Genomic DNA, 19,545 nt, shown 5'->3' on the forward strand with positions numbered 1-19,545 from the left:
TCAGTCGCTTCATTTACAAACATTTCCTCCCATTCTGAAGATTGTTTTTTGTCTTGTTTATGGTTTCTGTTACTATGAAGAAGTTTTTTAGTTTAATTTGGTCCTATTTGTTAATTTCTGACTTTATTTTCATCATTTCATTTCATATGTAATGTCATATAAATAAAAATTATATATGTATGATTTAATCTATGATTTAATGCTTGTACTTCCTTATTAATTTTCTGTCTGGGTGCTCTATCCCTTGGTAAAAGAGGAGTGTTAAAGTCCCTCACTATTATTGTGTTACTATTGATTTCCCCTTTTATGCCTGTTAGCATTTGCCTATGTATTAAGGTGCTTCTATGTTGGGTGAAAAATATTTACAGTTGTTATATCTTCTTGGATTGATCCCTTATCATCATGTAGTACCCCTATCTCTTCTTTTAGCCTTTATTTAAAGTTTATTTGATCTGATATGAGTATTGCTACTCCAGCTTTCTTGTGATTTCCACTTGCATGGAATATCTTTCTCCATCCCCTAACTTTCAGTCCGTATATGTCCCTAGCTCTGAAGTGGGTCTCTTGTAGACAGGGTAGATACAGATCTTGTTTTTGTATCCATTCAGCCAGTCTGTGGCCTCTTGGTTGGAGCATTTAATACACTTACATTTAAGGTAATTATATGTATATTCCTATTATCATTTTCTTAATTATTTTGGATTTGTTTTAGAGGTTTTTTTTTTCCCCCCCTTCTTTTGTGTTTCCTGACTAGAGAACGTCCTTTAGCATTTATTTTTAAAGCTTGTTTGTTGTTACGGATTTCTCCATCAAAATCTGAATGAGATCCTTGCTGGGTAGTCATCTTGGTTGTAGGTTTTTACCTTTTCATCACTTTAAACATATCTTGCCATTCCCTTCTGACCCACAGAGTTTCTGTTGAGAACTCAGCTGATAATTTTATAGGGATTCCCTTGTATGTTGTGTGTGTGTGCTTGGTTGTGTCTGACTCTTTGAGACTCCATGGACTGTAGCCTACCTACCAGGCTCCTCTGTCCATGTGATTTTCCAGGCGAGAATACTGGGGTGGGTTGCCATTTCCCTCTCCAGGGGAATCTTCCTGATCCAACGAGCAAAGCCGTGTTTTGTGTCTCCTTTACACAATTCTTGTGTAAAGAATTGATATTGGCAGGCAAATTCTTTGCTGCTAGCACTACCTTGTTATTTGTTGTTTTACATTATATGTTATTTATTGCTTTTCCCTTGCTTCATTATTTTTTTCTTTGTATTTACTATTTGTTACTTTTATTAATATATGTCTTGAGATCAATTTACACTGATTATTTTAAGGTCCAAAAGACTCAGGAAGAACCTTTGACCTTTTTTCTAACTCCTAAAAGGATGTAGATAGAAGATCTGCTTCAGGAAGGGAGCCTTCACCAGAGATGTCTATAGTATGAACATGGGACAACAGACTGTTTCCAAATTGGGAAAGAGTATGTCAAGGCTGTATATTGTCAGCCTGCTTATTTAACTTATGTGCAGAATACATCATGAGAAATGCTGGGCTGTAAGAAGCACAAGCTGGAATCAAGATTGCAGGGAGAAATATCAATAATCTCAGATATACAGATGACACCCCCCTTATGGCAGAAAGTGAAGAGGAACTAAAGAGCCTCTTGATGAAAGTGAAAGAGGAGAGTAAAAATGTTGGCTTAAAATTCAACATTCAGAAAACTAAGATCACGGCATCTGGTCCTATCACTCCATGGCAAATAGATGGGGAAACAATGGAAAAAGTTACAGACTTATTTTGGGGGGCTCCAAAATCACTGCAGATGGTGACTGCAGCCATGAAATTAAAAGACGCTTTTTCCTTGGAAGAAAAGCTATGGCCAACCTAGACAGCATATTAAAAACCAGAGACATTGCTTTGCCAACAAAGGTCCATCTAGTCAAAGCTATGGTTTTTCCAGTAGTCATGTGTGCATGTGACGGTTGGACCATAAAGAAAGCTGAGCATGGAAGGACTGATGCCTTTGAACTGTGGTGTTGGAGAAGACTCTTGAGAGTCCCTTGGACAGCAAGGAGATCAAACCAGTCCATCCTAAAGGAAATCAGTCCAGAATATCCATTGGAAGCACTGATGCTGAAGCTGAAACTCTAATACTTTGGCCACCTGATGCAAAGAGCTGACTCATTTGAAAAGACCCTGATGCTGGGAAAGACTGAAGGTGGGAGAAGGGGACAACAGAGGATGAGATGGTTGGATGGCATCACCGACTCAATGGACATGAATTTGAGTAAGCTCTGGGAGTTATGATGGACAGGGAATCCTGACATGCTACAGTTCATGGGGTCACAAAGAGTTGGGCATGGCTGAGTGACTGAGCTAAACTGAAGGTGCAATAGACAGGAGGGAACCTAGCAAAGTCTGTTTGTTAAAATTTCACTCTATCTCCTGTTGTCTCTGTATGACTCAGAAAACACTTGTTTTGCAAACATTTGTCTTTCCATCTCCATGTCATGTAACTTGTCTTGCTCCTCTCTGAATTTCAAAACCACTAGCCCCAACATCCTCACTTGTCTTTAGGTGAAAATGATATTAAAGTGAGGGTTTTGGCCATTTGGCCAGTTACTCACTTTTCCTGGGTTTCCTCCATGTATAAACATTAAAGGCTTTTGATTTTTCTCCTGTTAATTGATTTCATTCCATCTAACTCTTAGACCAGCTAGAAGTACCTAGAAGGGCAAAACGTCTTCCTCATAATATCTTAAAGACAATAAGCACTGAAAACAGAATTATTGAAATAGTAAACAATGTCTTTACTTAAAATCAACATTCCTAACTTTCCCAAAGTCAACCTGCTCCAAAGTGCATGTGTGCTAAGTCGCTTCAGTTTTATCTGACTCTTTGTGACCCTATGAACTGTAGCCCGCTGGGCTCCTCTGTCCATGGGTTCTCAAGGCAAGAATACTGGAGTGGGTTGTCATGCCCCTTCTCAGGGATCGAACTCCCAACTCTCATGTCTCCTGCATTGGCAGGCAGGTTCTTGGCCACTAGCACCACCTATAAAGCTCCAAAGTATGCTGCTGCTGCTGCTGCTAAGTCGCTTCAGTTGTGTCTGACTCTGTGAGACCCCATAGACGGCAGCCCACCAGGCTCCCCCATCCCTGGAGTGGGGTGCTATTGCCTTCTCTGGCTCCAAAGTATAAATACTCAAAATTTCTATGGAAGAAAAAAAGAATAAATTAATCCAAGATCCTTTGACTAGATGCTAGGAAACACTCATGGAAAAGGCTATAGACACTTTCTTAAGCAGCTCTTATGAGCCTCAGGCCAGTTCTCTAAACTCTAAGCTCAGGCTCTTCCATGTGGGGTAACCCTCCTTGTCCAACTTGAGGAGACAGACTGAAGTCTCTCTCAGAAGTCACACTGTCTGAGTGGCAAATTCAGGTTGACCCCAATCTTGCCAGGATTCTGTCCCTGATCACTAACGAACAAACTACATTTCTCACCTCATTTTTTTTTCCCCTATAGGATTCCCATCTTGACCAAATCCAACATATTTCATACTGGAGAAGGGGAAATGAGATCTCATTATGCTGTAACAAATTTATCCCTGACAGGTCATTTAAAATACAAAGGAATTTTTGAAGGAGGAAATTTTAGAAATGTCAATTATAGCCATACTCACAAAGTTCTTAATAGGAAAAAAAGGTTGATTAAAAGTAGTCCTAGCTTGGCATCACAAAAGAAAGGAGTAATGCCTAATAAATCTGATAATTTTTAAAGACAGAGCAGAAGAATCAGCAGGAGAAATCTGAGGACTAATTTGCTTCTGATTTGAGAGTACTTCAACACAGTACACCACACAAAAGACTAATTCAGGGGGTCAGGAAGTATGGCACCATGCAGTGAGCGCTGAAGACAGTCTAGGAAAATTTAGGTGGTAACGGGCTTCAGGCAGGCAAATGCTTTGAAATGAACAGTGGCCGAGAGAACTATAACTCAAGTAGGTATCTAGGTCTTAGGCAATTTAACTATCAATAACATAAGAAAGTGGAAAAGGAAATGGCACCCCACTCCAGTACTCTTGCCTGGAGAATCCTATGGACGGAGGAGCCTGGTGGGCTGCAGTCCATGGGGTCGTGAAGAGTCGGACACGATTGAGCGACTTCATTTTCATTTTTCACTTTCATGCATTGGAGAAGGAAATGGCAACCCACTCCAGTGTTCTTGCCTGGAGAATCCCAGGGAGTGGGGAGCCTGGTAGGCTGCCGTCTTTGGGGTCTCACAGAGTCAGACACAACTGAAGAGACTTAGCAGCAGCAGCAGCAACATAAAAAAGATGGAGAAGGTGATGGCACCCTACTCCAGTACTCTTGCCTGGAAAATCCCATGGATGGAGGAGCCTGGTAGGCTGCAGTCCATGGGGTTGCTGAGTCGGAAAAGACTGAGTGACTTCACTTTCACTTTTCACTTTCATGCATTGGAGAAGGAAATGGCAACCCACTCCAGTGTTCTTGCCTGGAGAATCCCAGGGATGGGGGAGCCTGGTGGGCTGCCGTCTATGGGGTCGCACAGAGTCAGACACTACTGAAGTGACTTAGCAGCAGCAGCAACATAAGAAAGAAGAAATATGGCATGAGAAAATGAAATAAACAATTTAGACAAAAATCAGAACACTGGTAGATCCATAATCAACAGCAACAAAAGCTGAATAGCCTGACTAGAACGTCAGGAGAAGGTTGGTTACAATTCTTTTTAAAGTAAATATCTACCTAGCACAAAAACTGAGGCAATATAGTAAGAATAAGTATAAACAGATAAAGAAAAATAATGCTTACAATTTCAGGCAAAGATGTCAGTGAAGGATTAAAATGTTATTAACAGTTAAGATACTAAGACCTTTTTTATAATACGGATTGACAGTAAACTTGAATATAATATGCAAATGGGAGTTACTGATAACAATTCAAATTAAACAGATGATATTTTTGAGCAAGAATAAAATTGTCTCTTACCCCAAATGAATTTTACTTTGTTTTGAACCTATAATTTCTGCATTTTAAAGACTTAGTCCATTTCTTTACCTTTTTTTTCTGGCCACAGCAAATCTAATGCTACACATCCATGACTTCTATACTTCCAAACCCACACAGCAACACACACACACACACACACACACACACACACACACACTCAAGGCTTCTATGTATTCCTCAGAATGTGTGAATTCTAGTGCAACTACATAAGCATAGAGGCAGGTCTAAAGACAGTGCTGGGCTCTGTAAGTCCTATCTCAGATATTCTCATTTTCCCCACTTCAGTCTGCATTTCTTAAGTCACTGGTGGTTTCCATTATGCAGGACTCCTCTGCTAAAGTCTTGCCTCACATGTGAAATTTAGCACAAAGTTTTAGACATAATCATATTTCTCACTAGCTGTGCCATCAGAGTAAGTGAGTGGGTATGAAGTGTGAATAGCCTATAATGGCATAGTAGGATATTTCATCAGAGCATTTGTGTGGCATTATATTGAAGATTCCTATAGCTAAGAAGCAGCTATTTTTGAGTGTCTGTGATTGTACAGAGGAGCTCTTCTGATATTTTACACAAATTACTGAATTTAATGCTCACAAAAAAAGGCTATTTGGTAAAAATTATTATTCCTACTTTACAGGTAGAAATTTGAGGAACAGAGTAGTAGCTTCCACAAAATCATCATATTCAAGAACATATTTTGTCTTAGCTAGGATACAAGCCCTATTTATCTTTCTTTAAAACTTAAACTTGGAACCACTTTAATACTGTGTACACAGACATAGAATAGCAGAAAAGGAAATGGCTCACAACTTAATTTTACCTAAGATCAGTCTTCTCCTAATTGGGTGTTAGTTAAAGCCAAGATAATTATCATTACTGAAAAAATCTTTAAAATATTCAAAACTTGATATGACTCAAAAATTAGGGGAACTTTGGGATATTCTGAAAGAGGGGAACTGTCACTTGCCAGTAGGTCTAAGTGATAATAAGCAGAATGCAATTCTTTAAAACAGTGAGACAAGTCCCTCACTCAGCTGGGTTCATTTACATCTCATTAAACTGGGTTTCAGACAAGGTGGTGGTGGTGGTTTAGTTGCTCAGTAGTGTCCAACTCTTACAATTCTATGGACTATAGCTTGCCAGGCTCCTCTATCCATGAGATTCTCCAGACAAGAACACCAGAGTGGGTTGTCATTTCCTTCTCCAGGGGCTCTTTCCGATCCAGAAACCTAACCCCAGTCTCCTGCATTGCAGGTGGATTCTTTACCAACTGAGCTACCAGCAAAGCACTCAGATAGGTCATCAAGAGATAATAACTAATTCATATTACCAAGCACACAATTCACGAAACAGATTCATGAACATTTTCACCTTCTTAAGAGAACACTTTGTACCTTAAACTGATTTTATTTGTGTATTTCAGGCAGATTAAGAAAAGGCATAGTACAAATACACTCTTAAATATAATAGTGAACTAAGATCTGATTATATTCTGCAGTTGTTGCGTTGCATGATAAAAATAAAAAGTAGCTGGTTAAGTGACGGAGACAAAGGGAAATCAAAGGGTACAACAAAGAATAGCAGAGCAAAACAATAAGGAGAAAGTGCTGTGAAGACATATAAGAAATGAATCGCCAGTCCAGGTTCGATGAAGGATACAGGATGCTTGGGGCTGGTGCACTGGGATGACCCAGAAGGATGGTAAGAGGAGGGAGGAGGGAGGGGGGGTTTCAGGATGGGGAACATGTGTATACCCGTGGCGGATTCATGTTGATGTATGGCAAAACCAATACAATATTGTAAAGTAATTAGCCTCCAATTAAAATAAATAAATTTAAATTTAAAAAAATAAGGAGAAAGTGGAAAATTCAGTCTGCTACTTGTGAGGCAAACAATAAACACCAAGGAAGACCTTCATATGACAGTATTCTGAAAGGTGAAAGTCAGGAGATATTAAATGCCAGAAGGAGGGATTCATAATCCTGGTTTTAATTAATTATTTAAAACTAGCTCTCCATATAAGACAGAATTACTCATACATATATATATATATATATACATATATATATATATATATATATATATTTGAGAGGGCTTCCCTCTCAAATATGATGCTAGTGGTAAAGAACCCACCTGCCAATGCAGGAACTGTAAGAGACTTGGGTTCAATCCCTGGGTTGGGAAGATCCTCTGGAGGAACGCCTGGCAACCCACTCCAGTACTCTTCCTGGAAAATCCCACGGGCAGTGGAGCCTGGAGGGCTTACGTCCACCGGGTCACACAGTCGGACATGACTAAATTGACTTAGCACACACAGCATGCACACATGTATTTGAGTAAAGGAGTCTGGTTGCTCAATGGAAAGCATTTTCCGTTCAGGCCAGTAAAGATTCCCAAGATGATATTACTCAGAACCAGTTAAAATGAAGTAAAGTTTTCAGGACTTTTAAAAATTAGCAAGCTTTTAAAAATGATATACTAGTTTAAGATTTTCATAAAATTTTTGAAAACTGTAGCGTTCCAAAAGAACCAAAATCCAGTTTCCTTATTAATGAAATTTTACATTAGGATAGTGTAGTTGTCACAGGTAATAGTTAACTACAGTTTATACTTTATCCAGATTTCGTTAGAACCCCACACAGGACACCACCCTACACTAGTGATCCCGTCTCCTTTGTCTGCTCTTGGCCATGACACTTTCTCAGATACTCCTTGTTATGAATGAATGACATTGACAGCAATGAGTACAAATCATATATATTTTCAGAATGAACCTTACCTGGAGTTTGACTGATGTTTTTCTCTCATGGTTAGGACTGAACTTAGGTTACGTTTGCGATAGTAATTATGAGACAAATGTCATTCTTGTCATACTCTATCAAATGAACACACTGTAATTTGGTATCACTTTTGAGGTTAATCTTGACCACCTGGCTGAAATAGTGTTCGTCAGATTTCTCTGCTGAATAATCAGTCTTTTTTTCTTCAATGCCATATGGTGCTCTTTGAAGCATAGCCTATGTACAGGCCCCAGTTAAGGAGTAGGGAGATAAAGCCCACTTCCTTGAGGGCACAGTACCTGCACAGATTCTTCTGAATTCTTCTAATTGGAAGAATAGTCTGTTTTCTTTCTTTATTTTTTATCCAAATGTTTATTTAAATCTATGGACTTAAATATTTTATACTATAGCTTATAATTCAGTATTATTTTATTCATTTTTTTGCTCAGTTTGCTTTAGGTTTAGGTTTTGGGAGCTCTTTCAGTTGGCTCCTGTGTCTTTTTGAAACACTGGTTTATTTTTCTGAGCACTTCGTTACCTTTCTATCAATATAAAATGCTGCTGGCTTATCTTATGTATCTGCAGTCAATAATTTCTCCAAGGATACTTATTTTTTAATAAAGAATATAAAAGTTTAAAGATATATACAGTAAATATAATACATTTGACTAGATATATTTTAGATATTCTATAGCTCAGTTCAGTTCAGTCACTCAGTTGTGTCCAACTCTCTGTGACCCCATGGACTGCAGCACACCAGAATTCCCTGTCTATCACCAATTCCCAGAGTGTACTCAAACTCCATCGATTCAGTAATGCCATCCAACCATCTCATCCTCCATCATCCCCATCTCTTCCTGCCTTCAATCTTTTTCAACATCAGGGTCTTTTCAAATAAGTCAGGCCTTCACATCAGGTGGCCGAAGTATTGGAGTTTCAGCTTCAGCATCAGTCCTTCCAATGAATACTCAAGACTGATTTCCTTTAGAGAGGAGTGGTTGTATCTCTTTGTAGTTCAAGGGACTCTCAAGAGTCTTCTCCAACACCACAGTTCAAAAGCATCAATTCTTCACCACTTAGCTTTCTTCTAGACTTGAGTTTTGTCTGCAAAGTAATGTCGCTGCTTTTTAATATACAGTGCAGGTTGGTCAGTTTTTCTTCCAAGTACCAAGCATCTTTTAATTTCATGGCTGCAGTCACCATCTGCAGTGATTTTGGAACCAAAAATAAATAAATAAAGTTTGTAACTTTTCCCATTGTTTTGCCATCTATTTGCCATGGGACCAGATGTGGTGACCTTAGTTGTTTGAATGTTGAGTTTTAAGCCAACTTTTTCCACTCTCCTCTTTCATTAAGAGGCTCTTTAGTTCTTCTTTGCCTTCTGCTGTAAGGGAAATCTCATCTGCATATTTGAGGTTATTGATATTTCTCCCGGCAACCTTGATTCCAGCTTGTGCTTCATTCAGCCTGGCATTTTGCATGATACACTCTGCATATAACTTAAATAAGCAGGATGACAATATACAGCCTTGACATACTCCTTTCTCAGTTCTATAGCTCAGTTGGTAAAGAATCTACCTGCAACGCAGGAGACCCCATTTTTATTCCTGTGTTGGGAAGATTCTCTGGAGGCGGGATAGGCTACCCGCTCCAGTATTCTTGGGCTTCCCTGGTGGCTCAACTGGTAAAGAATCTGCGTGCAACACAGGAGACCTGGGTTCGATCCCTGGGTTGGGAAGAACTGCAGGAGAAGGGAAAGGCCACACACTCCAGTGTTCTGGCCTAGAGAATTCCATGGGCTGTAGAGTGCATGGGTCACAAAGAATCAGACAACTGTGTCACTTACATATGTAATTTCATAGATACGTTCAGTTTATGTGTATTGGACACAAAACCTGCACACTGTTGTGCAGGTTGCAACTGGGATTTAGTACTTCTAGGCCCTTTCAGTGGACAGAAAAGGGAAATATTATGTGTGTATTTTTACACACACACATAAACATTCTATATATAGACATGTATCTACATAACATTAAACATGGGTTCACATGATGTCTCCAACTCTATGCAGTTACTACATGGACGGCTCTAACCTTTTCCCCTTCATCGTCTCTAACTTCTCACGGCCACAATAAGGCACCTGATCCCGGCATCTGCCATCTATTGATTGTTCAGTTCCCTTATATATGTATATTGGTTTCAGAATTGTTAACCCTACCCTCATAGGATATGGTTTTACCAACTAAAGTAGAGTGCTTATGTACTGTCCTTTTGCCTTTAGTCTTATAGCTGCGACTCATTTCCAAAGTTACATAGATCAGCATGTTTTTCTCCCTGCCCCCATTTAGTGAGACTGCTTCACTCACTTGTATTACAATTAGATTGTTAAGTTCTGTCACTTTTTACAAAACAGGGCCCTCTGTCCTCCCAAATGTTTTCATTTGTTTGTTTGTTTGTTTAACTAGTATACATTAAAGTTCTCTCTTTGTGCTACAAAGTTCTATAGGATTTGACAAACGCATAATGTCATATATTCACCAGCATTATTCTTACCAAATAATTTCAACCTCCTAAAATATTCAAAGTACTTCACATATTCAGCCCCATCTCCAGACACCAGACAACAGCTGATCTCTTTACAATCCATGTAGTTTTACTTTTCCAAATGTCATATAATTGGAATCATGCAATATGTAGCCTAGCTTCTTTACTTAGAATTTAGATTCATGTCTTCACACAGACTGACAAATCATTATTTTTATCTCTGAAGAGCAGTCCATTGAGCTGACATATTAAAATTCATCCATGCATTATTGAAGGACATATTGGTTAATTCCAGATTTTTGTGATTATGAATAGAGTTACTATTATTCACATGCAGGAATTTGCAAGGACATAACTTTTGAAACCAATGTAGTAAGAATGTAGGGGAATGACTATTAGATTATGTGGTAAAACTTTGATTTGCTTGGGGATACACTTCAATACTGTGTTTCAAAGTCCTGTATCATTTTTAATTTCCACCAGAACCAAATGAAAGGTTCTGATGTTCTTCATCCTTGGCAGGGATTGGTATTGTCTATTTTTGGATTTTAAGCATTCTAATAAGTGTGTAGAAGTATTTCATTCCTGTGCAAATTTGCAATTCCCTGATAAGAAATGAGGTTAACTATCTTTTTAAATATCTACATGCTATCTACGTACTTTCTTTGGTGAACTGTCTGGTAAGATCTCGTATCCATTTCTTAATGTCCTGTTCATTTCATTTTGTTGAGTTATAAGAGTAATTTGTGTACTGTGGGAATGCATTCTTTATCAGAGATGTGTTATGAGAGTTTATCCATTCATTTATTGAAGGACATCTTGGTTAATTTCAGATTTTTGTGATTATCAATAAGGTTACTAAAAATAATCACATGCAGGATTTTGTAAGGACATATCTTTTCCAGTAGGTAGCTTGTCTTTTCCTATTCTAACAGTGTATCTTGCAGAACAGTGGCTTTATTTTAATAAAGTCCAAGTTACTTTTTCTTTCGTGAGTCAGGCTTTTAGTGTGGTAGCTAAAAGCTTATTCACAGATAGCCTGGCTTACAGTGGTTAGGACTCCACATTTCCACTGCAGAGGGCACTGGTGTGGACCCTGGTCAGGGAATTAAGATCCCACCAGCTGTGTGACATGACCTAAAAACTAAAAAGTTACTGACAAAAACAAACCAGATTTTTCTCCAATTTTTTTTTCTGCAAGTTTTAATCTCTGTATTTTACATTTAGGTTTACTATAAATTTATCATAACTTTTGTGTACTTTGTAAGGTATATTTTGTATACAATTGTCTAATTTTTCCAGTACCATTTATTGAAAATCTATACTTCCTCCATTAAATTGCCTCTATGCCATTTTTTTAAATCACTTCTTTGTTGAAGTAGAGTTGAATTACAGTGTTTTAATAATTTCAAGTGTACAGCATATTGATTCAGTATTTTTATAAATTATACTCTATTAAAAGTTATTACACAACAATGGCTATGATCTCCTGTGCTGTACAATATATCCTTGTTGCTTATCTATTCTATGTATGGCCGTTTGTGTCTGTTCATCCTATACCTCTAATTCGTCCCTCCACACCTGCCTCTCCACTTCAGTAACCACTAGTTTCTTTCCTGTATTTGTGAGTCTGTTCTGCATACTCACTCATTTGCATTACTTTTTAGTTTCCACATATAAGTAATATCATACAGTATTTGTTTTTATTTTGTCTGACTTATTTCATGAGGCATACTATTCTTTAGACCCATCTATGTTGCTGTAAATGGCAGAACTCCATTTTTTTAGGACTGAATAATTTTCCGTATATATACATGGGGCTTCCCAGGTGGTGCTAGTGGTAAAGAATCTGGCACTTAATGATGGAAATATAAGAGACATAGGTTTGATTCCTGGGTTGGGAAGTTCCCCTGGAGGAGGACATGGCAGCCTGCTCCAGTATTCTTGCCTGGAGAATCCCATAGACAGAGGAGTCTGGTGGGCGACGGTCCACAGTGTCACAAAGAGTCAGACACGACTGAAGTGACTTAGCAGGCATATATAGAGACAAACAGACACAAACGTAAAAATGTCTTCTTTATCAGTTTGTCTGTTTATGGGTACTTGGATTCCTCCTATATTTGGCTGTTGTAAATAATGCTTCCCTGAACATTAGGGTGCATGTACTTTTTCAACTTAGGTTTTCTAGATATGTGTATGTGTGTGGGTGTACATTAGGAGTGGAATTACTGGATCACATTTTAGTGCTAATTTTAATTTTCTGAGGACCCTCCATAGTGGCTGCCCCAATTTATACTCCCATCAACAATGGAGAAAGATTCCCTTTACTCTGCATCCTCTCTAACATTGTATATTTGAAGACATGTTAACGATAGTCATTCTGATAGATGCAAGGTGACACCTCATTGTAGTTCTGATTTGGATTTCTCCAATAATTAGCTATGTTGAGCATCTTTTCATGTTTGTTAGCCATTTATATGTCTTACCTGGACACATGTCTATTCAGGTTTTGGGGCCAATTAGTTATTGAACTTTTTAAACTATTGAATTGTATGAGCTGTTTATATATTTTGGATATTGACTTCTTATCAGTCATTCCATTTACACTCCCATGCTAGTAGGTTGTCTTTTTGTTTTGTTGATAGGCTCCTTTGTTGTTAAAAAGCACTGAAGTTTAATAAGCTCTAATTTGTTTACTTTTGCTTTTATTTCTCTCACGTTTGGAGACACATCTAAAAACAATATTGTCATGATTTATATAAAAGAATACTCTGCTTCTCTTCTAAGAAGTTTATAGTTTCAGGTCTTATATCCATGTATTTTCATAGTGTGCATGGGGTTCTCAAGGCAAGAATACCGAAGTGGTTTGCATTTTCTTCTCCAGTGAACCGAGTTTTACCACAATACACAGAAGTGTACAAAAAAGGTCTTAATTATCTGGATAATTATGATGGTGTGGTCACTCACCTGGAGCCAGACATCCTGGAATGTGAAGTTAAAGGGGCCTTAGGAACCATTATTACAAACAAAGCTAGTGGAGGTGATGGAATTCCAGCTGAGCTATTTCAAATCCTAAAAGATGATGCTGTTAAAGTGCTGCACTCAATATGCAAGCAAATCTGGAAAACTCAGCAGTGGCCACAGGACTGGAAAAGGTCCGTTTTCATCCCAATTCCAAAGAAGGGCAATGCCAAAGAATGCTCAAACTACCACACAATTGCCCTCATTTCACATGCTACCAAGGTAAAGCTCAAAATTATTCAACCTAGACTTCAACAGTATGTGGACTGTATATCCACATTGATAGTAATTATATACCCAGATATACAAGCTGGATTTAGACAAGGCAGAGGAACCAGAGATCACATTGCCAACATCCACTGGGTCATAGAAAATGCAAGGGAATTCCAGAAAAACATCTACTTCTGTTTCATTGACTACTCTAAAGCTTTGGGCTATGTGTATCACCACAAACTGGAAAGTTCTTCAAGAGGTGGGAATACCAGACCACCTTACCTGCCTTCTGAGAAACATGTATGCAGGTCAAGAAGAAACAGTTCAAACTGGACATGGAACAAAAGGAGTATGTCAAGGTTGTTTGTTGTCATCCTTACATAAAAGCTTATGCAACTTTTATGCAGAGTAAATCATGAGAAATGCTGGGCTGGATGACTCACAAGGGGGATTTTAGATTGCTGGGAGAAGTATCAGCACTCTCAGATATGCAGATGATGGCAGAAAGTAAAGAGGAACTAAGAAGCCTCTTGATAAAGTGAAAAAGATGGATTAAAACTCAACATTCAAAAAACAAAGATAATAGCATCTAGTCCCATCACTTCATGAAAAATAGATATGGAAAAATATGGGAACAGTCACAGATTTTGTTTTCTTAGTCTCCAAAATCACTGTGGACAGTGCCTGCAACCATGAAATTAAAAACAAAACAAGAAAAATTGCTTGCTTCTTGGAAGAAAAGCTATGACAAACTTAGACAGGTATTAAAAAGCAGAGACATCACTTTGTTGACAAAAGTGCATATAGTCAAAGCTATGGTTTTTCCAGTAGTCATGTATGGATGTGAGAGTCAGACCATAAAGAAAGCTGAGCACCAAAGAATTGATGCTTTCTCATTGTGGTGCTGGAGAAGACTCTTGAGAGTCCTTTGGACAGCAAGAAGATCAATCAGTCAATCCTAATGTATATCAACCCTGAATATTCATTGGAAAAAAGGATGCTGAAGCTCCAGTACTGTGGACACCTGATGCAAAGAGCCAACTCACCGGAAAAAAATCCTGATTTTGGGAAACATTGAAGGCAAAAGGAGAGGTGCAACAGAGGATGAGATGGTTGGTGGCATCACCAACTCAACGGACATGAGTTTGAGCATACTCCGGGCAATAGTAAAGGATAGGAAAGCCTGGTGTGTTGCAATCCGTGGAGTCGCAAAGAGTCGGACATGACTTGGTGACTAAACAACAACAGTAATCTAGGTTTTGGGTGAATCCATTTTGTGCTCATTTTTGTGTATGGTATGAGAAAGTGTTCTAATTTCATTCTTTTACATTTAGCTGGCTGTCCAGTTTTCCCAGCACCACTTGCTGAAGAGACTGTTCTTTGTTCACTGTATATTCTTGCCTCCTCTGTTATATTGATTTACTGTAAGCATGGGGGTTTATTTCTGAGCTCTCTCGTCTGTTCTGTCAATCTAAGTGCCTGTCTGTTTGTGCCAGTACCACACTGTTTTGACTACTGTAGCTTTGTAATATATAATTTAAAGTCTGGGACTTTAATAGTATCTCCAGCTTCGTTTTCTTAAGATTGCTTTGGCAATTTGGGGCCTTCTGTGGTTCCACGTGAATTTTAGATTATTTTTTTCTGGTTCTTTGAAAAATGCCATGAGTATTTTGATAGAGAGTGATTGCATTAATCTATAGATTGCCTTGGGTAGCATGGCCATGTTAACAACGTTAATTCTTCCAATCCAAGAGTACAGGATATCTTTCCCTTTCTCTGTATCATTTTCAATTTTCTTCATCAATATCTTACTGTCTTTAAATTATAGGTCTTTCACCGCCTTTGTAAGAATCAATTAACTATATTTGTATAAGTCTGCATCTGAGTTATTTATTATATTCCATTGACCTATGTATCTATTTTATTATCAGTAACATGCTACCTTGATTACTAAAGATTTACATTAAGTATTGAAATCATGCTGTGAGAGTCCTCCAACTATGTTTCCATACTACCACACTGTGTTGACTCTTCTAGGTCCTTTTCCTTTCCATAGGAAACTCAGGATCAGTTTGTTAAGACCTCTAAAATAGCTTTCTAGAACTTTGGCTGAGATACTTTTCAATCCACATCAAGTGTGAGAGAATTTATGTCTTAAAAATATTGAGTTTTTCTAATAATGAACATGTAATAACTCAATTTATAAAGATGTCCTTTGATTTATTTTATCAATGTTTTGTACTTTCCAGCAGACAGATCCTATACATATTTCATTAGATTTACACACAGGTTGCATTTACCCTGGTGTCACTGTAAATGATTTTTTTTTTAAATAATTTTATCCATTTCTATCTGAGCTGGGTCTGTGTTGCTGTGTAGACTAGTTGCGGTGAGGGGGGTGCTGCTCTCTATTCGCAGTGTGCAGCTTTCTCACTGCCGTGCCTCCTCTCACTGTGGAGCACAGGCTCCAGGCATGTGGGGTTCTGTAGTCGGGGCATCTGGGCTCAGGAGTTGGGGCATGTGGGCTCAGGAGTTGGGGCACGTGGGCTCAGCAGTTGCAGCACGTGGGCTCAGCAGTTGGGGTGCATGGGCTCAGCAGTTGGGGCACGTGGGCTCAGCAGTTAGGGTGCGTGGGCTCAGCAGTTGGGGTGCATGGGCTCAGCAGTTGGGGCACAGGGGCTCAGCAGTTGGGGCACGTGGGCTCAGGAGTTGGGGCACAGGGGATCAGCAGTTGGGGCACGGGGGCTCAGCAGTTGGGGTGCATGGGCTCAGCAGTTGGGGCACGTGGGCTCAGGAGTTGGGGCACAGGGGATCAGCAGTTGGGGTGCATGGGCTCAGCAGCTGGGGCATGGGGGCTCAGAAGTTGGGGCACGTGGGCTCAGAAGTTGAAGCTCCCAGGCTCCAGAGCACGGGCTCAGTATCTGTGGCATGCAGCCTTAGCTGCTTGGCACCATGTGGGATCTTCCTGGACCAAGGAAACGAATCCATGTCTCTTGCATTGGCAGGTGGATTCTTCACCACTGAGACACCAGGGAAGCCCAATGATTTCTTTTTAAATTACACATTCTGACTGGGTATGGCTGACCTATAGGGAAACAAGGCATTTGAACAGTAACCTTATATGTTTCCTGTGACTGTGCTGTAATTACTTGTTACTTCCAAGAGATTTCTGTAAGATAATCTATTTTTCCACATAGTTGATCACTCTCTCAGAAAATAGTTTTATTTCTACCTTTTGAATGTGTGTGTGTATACATATATTTCTTCTTTATGAGTTTTTTGCTCTATTGTACTAGCTAGACTTTCCAACAAAATGTTAAATAGGCATGCTAATTTTAGGAGGAAAGTTTGCAGTCTTAAACCACTTAGAAACATCTTAGTGATAGGTGTTCTGGAGGCAGAGTGTTTTGTTTGTTTGATTGTTTTGATAAAGTGAGGAAGTTTCCACTTATTCTTAGCTTGCTGAGTGTTAGTATCATGAATGAGTATTGGCTTTTGTCAAATGTTATTTCTAAATCAATTGATATTTATGAGTTTTCCTCTTTAGCCAGTTACTGCGGTGAATTACACTGATTTTTTTTTTTTTAATGCTGAAACTGCTTCATTTCCCCAGCATACTTTCCATTTGGTGTATAATTTTTTCTTACATTTGTTGATTCATTTGCAAATATTAAGAATTTTTTTGTTCTCTATGAGAATTTCTGGATGATAGCTATCTTTCTATGTAATGTCTTTATCTGGTTTAGTTTATGGTAGCACTACCCTCACAGAATAAAGCATTAGATGGAATATTACATAATGTCAATTAAATCAAGTGGATTGAAAGTGCTGTTCAGGTCATCTATATCTTAAATGATTTTCTGCCTACCTTACAAATTCATTACCAACTATTAATAGTGTATTCTGTCTCACAATAAAAATTTAAAAAAATTGAAAGGAAAACAGTTATTTAAAAATCAGCAACTAAGTATCAGAATATGGAGCAAAGAAAGAGTAAAAATCCATCATGGCTGTGTTCTGAGTACTGTGGAAAGTGTGCCCACGAACATTCAGTGCTTAGAGACCAAAGGTGGCAGGTTCACACTTCCTCTTTGCAGGAACAAATCTGGGGAAGGAATTGCTCACTTGAAATCGCATTACCTAGTCTTCCCCCAGCTTGAATTTCCGGAAGCTCATGTGACCTGTTCTAAGCCACGGAATGCCTACAGAGTGCAGTAAATATATTTCAAATCATTGTTTGAGAAAGATCTGTGACTTCCTCACCTTTTCTGTTTTCATTTCATTTCTGTTGGCTGAAACTCAGGGCAATTTTGGGAGTTACTTTTCTAGAAGGCACAACTTTTATAGCTGGAGCCCCAGAGTCTGTGTGGAACAGAACATGGCTCACCTAACTCTGGAATGGCACCTACCCCTGGAATTTTTTGTTTATTACTATATTCAGCCACTGATTTTATCACATACAATATAGTTCATATTGTTACCATAACGAATACAATAATCTGTCCTTCTTTCCCACAAGATCTGGAGGAACAGAAAAAAGGACAACAGACAGGTGCAGAAAATGACAGGCAATTTACAAAAGCAAAATAAAACTACCACAATAATAGCAAAAGTTTAAAATGCAGGCTTATTTAGGGCTGTCATTTAAAGAGAATATTATTTTTTGCCAGCCATGTGCATTAATAATTAGAATCTAGTCATTCATGTGATGTTATAACTACTTATCTAATTAACTTTCAAGTTTTTTAACAGACCATAGATGAAAAATTCCCTAACTAAATGTGAGAAACAAAATAATATATTCTTACCTGAATACAGTGTTCTGTTCATGTCATCCCTATACCCACAAAATGATTAAAGTAAACATATAAATTCTTTTTCATTAAAGTAAAACAATGCGCTTTAACATTTTCAGTGTTACTTTTAAAAAGCATTAATCATGAGTTGACAATTAAAATTGCCTAAGTTAATTTTTAAGTAACTGGGAAAAATTATCTCTGAAACACACACACACTCACACATATACAACAATTTTCCTTCTTTTCTAGGAAATAAAAACAAGTAATGGAAGATAATGCTTCACGTATTCCTGTATTTTAACAATATATTCATCATATAAAACACAAAAGATTAAAAACAAATTGAAAACTGACAGTGTAGCTTCTTTAGCATATCAAAACTTAACTGATAAAAACTATGAAAATAAAATTACAGGTGAAGAATTTTCTTCAGATGGGTAAAAATAACCAAAGGAAATGAATGAGATTCAGACTTAAGAAAATAGCAGCCCTGAATTACACAGTCCTTCATAAGCTCTGTTAGCATTTAATAACCTCTCTCAAATTACAAAGTTTCACTTTAGTAATTAGAAAAGGGTATTTGCCTTTAAATTTTATATGATATACCTGTGTTTAAATTCAGATCTCTAATTTAATTCATATTATAATATCTTAAAATAAACCACTATTTTGGAAAGGTTTATTAATAAGGATGGGTCTATTTTCAGCAAATGCTTATGAGCAAATGTTTGTGGGCATGCTAGACAAGAACATTGCTACACAAAATTCTACTCCCTCAGCATTCGCCTGTGAGAAGGTTTATGGACAGAACCTGAAGAAACTTACTTCACTCAAGTAATATATGATATAATAATAAAAAGCAAGAGCTAAAAATTTTTAAATGCTATCTGCATAAAGGACCTTTACTATTTTTTTTATTATTCATGTTCTCAAATTTTAAAAACAGGATGGGTGCCAATCATTATTCTAGATTAACAGATGAGGAAACTTTACCACTAAATGACTTAGTAGCAAAGTGAAAGTGAAGTCGCTGCGTTGTGCCCAACTCTTTGTGACTCCATAGACTGTAGCCTACTAGGCTCCTCTGTCCATGGGATTTTCCAGGCAATAGTACTGGAGTGGATTGCCATTTCCTTCTCCAGGGGATCTTCCCAACCCAG

Source organism: Ovis canadensis, chromosome 5 (assembly GCF_042477335.2).
Source record: "Ovis canadensis isolate MfBH-ARS-UI-01 breed Bighorn chromosome 5, ARS-UI_OviCan_v2, whole genome shotgun sequence".
In the NCBI taxonomy this organism is placed as follows: domain Eukaryota; kingdom Metazoa; phylum Chordata; class Mammalia; order Artiodactyla; family Bovidae; genus Ovis; species Ovis canadensis.